This window comes from Mustela lutreola, chromosome 14 (assembly GCF_030435805.1).
Source record: "Mustela lutreola isolate mMusLut2 chromosome 14, mMusLut2.pri, whole genome shotgun sequence".
In the NCBI taxonomy this organism is placed as follows: Eukaryota; Metazoa; Chordata; class Mammalia; order Carnivora; family Mustelidae; genus Mustela; species Mustela lutreola.
Genome location: NC_081303.1, coordinates 46633299 through 46641620, shown reverse-complemented (window position 1 = coordinate 46641620; position 8322 = coordinate 46633299).

Below are 8322 nucleotides of genomic sequence, written 5' to 3'. Positions count from 1 at the left end.
TAACATTAGGATATCCTAAACATCCTCCCCAAAGGGGTGTGGCAGATTTGTTTTTCATTTATTTGACAGAGATCGCAAGTAGGCAGAGAGGCAGGCAGAGAGGGGGAAGCAGGCTTCCTGCTGAGCAGAGAGCCCGATGCGGGGCTTGATCCCAGGACCCCAAGACCACAACCTGCGCCAAAGGCAGAAGCTTAACCCACTGAGCCACCCAGGCACCCTGTAGCAGAGATTTATATAACTAACTAGAGTCTACATGTAGATAGTTTCTTAATGGTGTCTCCACCCAAAGGAAATCAGGGGGTCAGGAGTCTTGAGGGTTCATACCCTCAAGACTCTGGCTCTCTTTACCCTGTTTCTGAGTTTGCTGTCAAGTGATAAGCATGTTTGATTTCAAGGATAAGGCAACCATTAAGGTCCCAGAGTGTTGTAGCTAGCAGAGGTGCATTTAGAGCCTGAACTCAAAGCCTCAGCACAGTGCTCAACGTATAAAAGAGGCCTTAAGGGGCACCTGGGTGGCTCAGTGGGTTAAGGCCTCTGTCTTCAGCTCAGGTCGTGATCCCAGGGTTCTGGGATTGAGACCAGCATTGTGCTCTCTTCTCAGCAGGGAGCCTGCTTCCCCCCTCTCTCTGCCTGCCTCTCTGCCTACTGGTGATCTCTCTCTGTCCAAAAAAAAGGGGGGGGGGGCTTAAAAGTGCTGGTAATACTAGAGAAAGGGCACTTTTTCACTAGGCTCAAACTTGCCTATAAATAAAAGCAGTATAATTATAAGAGAGCTTTGCAAGTCAACATATTTAGAAGACTGTATTTTTTAAAAGATTGATTTTATTTGTCAGAGAGAGAAAGAGAACACAAGCAGGGGGAGCAGCAGGTAGAGGGAGAAGCAGGCTCCCCACCGAGCAGGGGGCCAGACATGGGGTTTCAGTACTAGGACCCTGGGATCATGACCTGAGCTGAAGGCAGACACTTAACTGACTAAGCCACCCAGGTGTCCCTTTATCAAATTTGTTAAACCATCACCAATGAGCACTAACATTTTTTCTTTAACTAACAAGCTCCAGATGTGGAGCTTGTCCTCACAACCCCAAGATCAAGAGTTGTGTGCTCTATGCATGATCCAGCCAGGCACCCCTAGAAGACCATATTTTTAAAAAAATCAGTAGTATTGGGCTATAACGTAACCTCACTGGTCAGCTTAATGTGCTGGCTGGCCAGCTTCTGCTCCCACCACCACTCCTGTCCTTCATTTTTCTTCTTACAACCTGACGTCCCGCCTGCTCTCATTTTGAACTGTCCTATTGCCTTGGGCATTATTGACCGCCCTCTTCCGAACTCGCCCTTCCCTTAAGGCAGCAGGTGAATGAGGCAATGGTGGGGGCAAGAGCCCCAGGCTTACAGGATCAAATCAGAATTTTTTTTTTTTGAAGTTCTTTTTTTTTTGTTTCCTCACATCTTCACAAAGAACATTGCCACGTATTTCAATTCTCACACTGATTCATCTTTATAAAACTTTTATAAATTTTTAAAAATATTTATTATATTAAATATTTTAAATTATATTAAATATTATATTAAATTATATTTAAATTTAAAAATAATTTTTTTATTAAAAACACTTTTATAAATCTAAGTTGGATCCATGAAGTGTCCTATTTTCTGCTAAAACTGTACTTTTTTTGACAGTCAGTGTTACTCGGCTTGCGCCCTTTTATGAGATTAATATCAACGCACCTCTTATTGCCTTGTTGCATTTTCTGCTCACCACAGTCCACACAGAGTTTGCGCCACAAATGTAGGCAGGCCTGCCACGAGAGGTGACGTGTCATTCGAGGTGACTTTCCTGGCAGCCAAAAGTAAACTGACTCCAGACAGATAGGACTCCTTTGTTGTCTCCCAGGCACACTTAGAGTGACCCCAGAGGCTGTAGGGCCACAGTATGAAAACCAACCACTGATAATTAAGTAAACACAATTCTCTTGTTCTGTGAGGTTAGTGTGAGGACCAGTGTTACTGTTCTATTTTATAATGTATGGTGTCTGTGGTGTTAATTGACAAAATTGCACATAAAGGGATTATAAGACAAATGTTTACTTTTTAAAGGTGTTTACAAATAGTTTCATAAAATGTTTACAAAAAGTAATTTTTTGAAGATATTTTATTTATTTATTTGTCAGAGAGAGAGAGAGAGAAAGAGATAGAGCACAAGCAGGGGAGCAGTGGGCAGAGGTAGAGGAAGAAGCAGGATCCCAGCCGAGCAAGGAGCCCAATGTGGGACTCGATCCCGGGACCCCAGGATCACGACCCGAGTCAAAGGCAGATGCTTAGCCGACTGAGCCACCCCCGCATCCTAACTTCTCTTTTTTATTAAATAATCTCTATATCCGATGGGCTTGAACCCACACCCCAAAATCAAGAGTCACATGTTTCACTGACTGAGCCAGCAGGTGCCTTTGTACTTCATAGTTTCCATGTCTGGAATATGCTTCAGAATAATGCAGGGCGGGGAGTCTGGATGAAACAAAGTTTGCGAAGAGCCCGTCATGACTGAAGCCAGGTGATGATGGGTACATGGGGGTTCATTACTATTCGGCCTAGGTTTGATGTGTTTGAAATATTCCATAATTAAAACATACACACACACACACATATACAGATTTTGTATTTATATAAACTTTCCAATCCTATCCTTTGACTTGTGCCCTAGTTACAGATCTTCAATTTTCCCCCCAACCTTGGCTGAAATTCTGCCTCTCTAGAGCCAAAGTCATCAGCTTCCTGACAAAAATAAAATTCCCTCCAGACTTCCCCACTCCCTATGGTGCTACCATGTCCAAGTCATGCTCCGAACTGCGGTGTCATCACTGACTCACCTCTCTCCCTAGTCTCCGTATCTGCTTACTCACCAAGTCCTACCTGTTTTTCTTTCAAAATGCCCCCATTTTTGTTTTTAAGATTTTATTTATTTGACAGACAGACACAGTCAGAGAGGGAACATAAGCAGGGGGTGTGGGAGAGGGAGAAGCAGGCTCCCTGCTGAGCAGAAAGCCCGATGTGGGCTTGATCCCAGGACCCTGGAATCACGACCTGAGCCGAAGGCAGACGCTTAACTGACTGAGCCACCCAGGTGCCCCAAGATGCCCCCATTTTTGTGCTGCCACAAAAGACCAGGGCTCCATCACCCCAAATCTAAATTTTACTTGCACCTCTGAATTGGCCATTCTAATTGCAAGCCCCCGGCACTTGGTGCTCCTCCAATCCAGAGCAGGAACATATTTTTAGAGTAGAATTTCAGAAACCTTCAGCAGTTTCCTGTTGACAGCAACGTCAAATCTGCGCTCTTCTGGCTGGGGTCCGAATCCCTCCTTCATCTGAGTCCACTCGGCAGCTTTCTTCCCACTGTTCCCAAGCCCGAACCATCTGCTATGGCTTTCTCTGCCCACTAGAACAGCACTGAACACCTCTGCTGGAAGATTAAGCAGTTCCTCAGAGCTTCCGCGGACACATTCACAGTACTGGTAATTAGCTGCTGGCAACCTGAACGTTATGTCACTGGCTGAGCTCTCAATCACCCAACACAGCTCAAGAAAAGCGAAGCATCTGCTTGTGGAGGGACACTTTTAATTAGGGTGGGAATGTTTGTCGCATGTTTTCTCTATTTTGAATCCTGATAATATTTTCTTTGGAATTCCAGAGAACTTTTAGGTGTTTGGAATCAGTTAATAATAGTAAAGTGGACTGTAAAATTAGGGCAGCATTTTATGTTTTTATTTCTATTTATTTATTTGAGAGAGAGAGAGAGCAGAGAGAGAGAGAGCACAAGTGGGGCGTGAGGCAGAGGGAGAAGCAGACTCCCTGCTGAGCAGGGTGCCCAATGTGGGACTTAATCCCAGGACCTTAGAATCATGATCAGAGCCAAAGGCAGACATCGGACTGAGCCACCCAGACGTCTTTGTTTTTATTTTTTAAAAAAGTTTTATCTATTTGTCAGAGAGAGAGAACACACAAGCAGAGGGAGCAGTAGGCAGAGGGAGAAGCAGGCTCCCCTCTGAGCAGGGAGCCCTATAAGGGACTGGATCCCAGGATTTTGGGATTATGACCTGAGCTAAAGGCAGATGCTTAACTGACTGAGCCACCCAGACATCCTTAAGGCAGCATTTTAGAACTGACAAGAGTTGCTTTGATATAGGAGTTAGAGGACTGTGTGCATTTCCTTAATGTCATGCTTTAGAGAAAGGAAATTAGGACTTATTTATTTTGAAAGATGTACATATTTATTTAAGAGAGAGAGAGAGAAAGAGAGCACGTGCAATGGGGGACGGGGTGGAGGGGAAGAGGGAATCCTGAGGTAGACTTCCCGCTGACTGTGAGTGAGCTCTACATGGGGCTCCTTCCCAAGACCCCAAGATCATGAGTCAAGAGTAATCAAGAGTCAGTTGCTTAACCAACTGAACCTCCCAGACACCCCAACATTTTAAAAGACTTATTATGATTTTTAAGGCATTTCACGCAGAACAGTTTATGACTTCTATGAATGCAAACATAGACTGAAAATTCCTAATCAAAAATAGCATTTTACATAAAATGTATGCATGCACTTAGGAAGTATCTTTGGAACAATATTAGGAAAGCAGATGTGAGAGCCCATGAGGAGGAGAGAGCTAGAACTGTATCTTTCTAAAATAGAGGGCAGTTTCCATATTTATTTATACGTAAGTGATTGTTCAATTTCCTTAAAATTCTTTTGGATTTGGGGGTGGTAGGGAAGTGTGGATTATGTGTGTATGTGTTTTGTAAGAAATACATTTCAGGGGTGCCTGGGTGCTCAGTGGGTTAAAGCCTCTGCCTTTGGCTCAGGTCATGATCCCAGGGTCCTGGGATCGAGCCCCGAATTGGGCTCTCTGCTGGGCAGGGAGCCTGCCTCCCCCTCTCTCTGTGCCTGCCTCGCTGCCTACTTGCGATTTCTGTCTGTCAAATAAATAAATAAATAAATAATCTTTAAAAAAAAAAAAAAAGGAATGTATTTCAATTTCAGTTTATTGGGAAAGATAGCGTTGTGTTTAAGAAATTCGTTTATATACTTGAACTCTCACTAACAGATATGAAATAGTACGCATAAAATTAAAATTCATTTCAAACTGCTAGCAAATTAAATAATTAGCTTAATGCTGTTGGAGAGGTATTATTGGGTGGGGATGCATTTTGTAAGTTTTTTTAAAGATAAGACATCATTGTAAACGATTCAAGGAAAATTTTGCATGGGCTTTATAGAAACAAACCAGACTAAAGGTATCCTGGGCATATCAGTCCAGGAACTGAGGAGTCCATCCAAGCCCCAAGGTAAAGGACAGATACTTGACTTTTTCTGCCATCTCCTCTTGCATTCAATGCATACTGGGGATGATAGTGGGCTCTGTTTGCTTTGTATACTTACTTGAAAAAAAAAATCTATAGAATGGGATTCTCAGGATTTCAATTTTTTTTATGTGTGATTGAAGCTTCTGTAGCTTTTCTTAATTAGTTCTTGGGTGTGGTTTCATCTTGTATACATAGTATTTATTCTCAAGTAAGTTATTAATCTTCTTTTTGTTTTGCAAAACTGCTTTTTCCAGTTTTATTAAGAAACTAAAAGCCTAGGTAGCCTTTGTGAGACTAATGAACTCAATCAATTTATATTTTTTAAAAAATGCGAACACAAAATCAGATACCTGATTCTGATAACAAAATTTTCCAATACTAAAATACGGACCCAGTCTTTTAGAAGATTGTTTTTTCCTGATGTATAAATGCATTTATATGGTCAGTCTTGCACAGGTTTAAAATCAATCATATTACTTACACATTTATCAAATTGCCAGAAATTCAGACCATATTATTGCTGCCGAGCACCATGTGGATAGACTATGATGGTGACATTTCATGATATTCTAGACCTTATGATCCTTAATGCCCAGGATTAACATGTGCTCACGTCTTTGGCAAAAAGTCAAGCTTCTTGAAAGTTCTGAAAGCTTCAGACCAAGAGCTTTAAAAGGAAAGACCATGTCTCTGAGATCTGCATGAGTCTCATTACCTGTTTTTCTGATTTTTTTTTTAAGATTTTATGTATTTATTTGACAGAGAGAGAGATCACAAGTAGGCAGAGAGGCAGACAGAGAAGGGGAAGCAGGCTTCCCACTGAGCAGAGAGCCCACTGTTGGGCTCCATCCCAGGACTTTAAGATCATGACCTGAGCCGTAGGCAGAGGCTTAACCCACTGAAACACCCAGGTGCCCCTGTTTTTCTGATCTTGAGAAAATGCTGGTAACTGGAGGATTTTAGTGGATGGAATTCCTTTTTTTTTTTTTTTTTTTAAGTCTTTACAAAAGCCAACCAGAATGGGAAAATAAAAACAAATTCATAAGGCTGCTGGGCAGCATAACTACTTGAGTTGTGCAAGAAAGTCGCTGGGAGTTTTAGAGTATTTACCGACAACCGGTGAAGTGAATGCTGATTGAGCAGTTAACCCTTCACATGCTTTGGCATATTGGGTAGCAGTGCGCTGGCCACAAGCTAGGGCGGCTGTGATTTCCCCTGTCATGGCTTCGCTGAGCTCCTTGGTTACAGTGCTGTATAGGCTTACCATTTAGTATTCACAGTGCATCCCAGCACGCTGAACGCAGCACAGAACACTGGTGATTCCCTGTGGTTGGCGGTGGGTATGGGTGTGTATGGAAGGGCAGACATTATTCGACAACAAAGGAGAACAAGTTTATCATAATTTTATGAGCATCAAGGCTCGGCTTTGTGCTCATGATGTTTCTTTGTCATCAGAGAGAACAGAATCCCTAAATGTAAACATGAAGACAGTGTCTTACTTGGTTGAAAGAGCAAGATAGGAGCCAACTACTGACAAATTTTCTGCTGTGATGGAGAAACACAATTTCATTACCCTATTGCATTTAAAATAAACTGAGCCTGGGTGGCTCAGTCCATTGAGCATCTGACTCTTGATTTCAGCTTGGGTGGTGATCTCAGGGCTGTGCGGTTGAGCTCCACTTGGGGCTCTGCACTCAGTGCGGAGTCTGCTTGGGATTCTTTCACATCCCCCTCCTCACGTGTGTGCTCTTTCTCTCAAATAAATAAATAAATATGTCTTCTAAAATAATTTTTTTTAAGTGCTAAAAAGAAAAAGGGTAATTACGAAAATGGATCTGTAGATTTAATAAAATTGTTAACAATGGTCAATATCATCAATAAGTATTTAGGTGGCCAGTTTCTAAGCTTTTAAAAAATGCAAAATGAAACCAAGGATACAATTACTTTTTGAAAGCACTAGTCAGTGGGAGCAGAGGTGAGTGAAGACATAATCAAAGGTCAAGAACAGGAAGAAACAAATTAAAAAAAGAATTACTGATATTCTTTCTGATTGGTTTTTCTAACTAACACTAGTAGGGAGGGAAAAACAAACATAGGGACCTAGATGGGGCTGTGATGGACGGCAGGAAGTTGAGGTGATATTACTCTCTTGAATACTCTGGTTCTCATCCACCATGTGAAGCTACTGGAGGTGCTAATGATTAAATTACTTCTAAAATAATAGACTTAGAATTCCTAGATAATAGACCCTGTTTCTCTGAGGAATGAAATGGAACTATTGTAGATTAAAATTCTTAGTGATTCTTTAAGGAACAAAATAACCATACAAACTTCTAAACCGTTTAGCGGAGACAATGAATAACTAATGCTATTCTAGCATTTCCCGGGTATCAGGCAGTGTTTAACTACTTTTGATGATTAACTCATTTAATCCTTGCAAATGCCCTAAAAGGTAGGTACTTTTCTTTGCTTTTCTTTCTTTCTTTCTTTTTTTTTTTTTTTTCATAAATAGGCTCCATGCCCAGCGTGGAGTCCGGTGCGGGGCTCAAACTCACGACCCTAAGATCAAGACCTGAGCTGAAATCAAGAGTTGGATACTCAAGTGACCGAACCACCCAGGTGCCCTGGTACTATTTTTTTTAATGAACATTTTACAAATGTTCAGAGGGGTTACCTAAAATGCCCAAGGTAAGTGGCAGAGCCAAGACTCAAGCCCAGACAGCCAGGATCTAGCATTTCTGTGCAGAACCAACATCCCTGTGCTGAGTTTTGGTAGAGAGAATGACAGGCAAGTTCCTTCCTCTCTGCCCCGGTAGTCCCAGTTCTTCTCAAAGCAAGGACCATATATCCTCTAGAAACGAAACATTTGAAGCCAGAGAGACCTTGTTGACAGCTTCTTGTTTCACACCCACGTCCCACAGAGAGGGAAAGTGTGAATATGCACGGGCTGTTGGAGGGTTAGGACCAGAG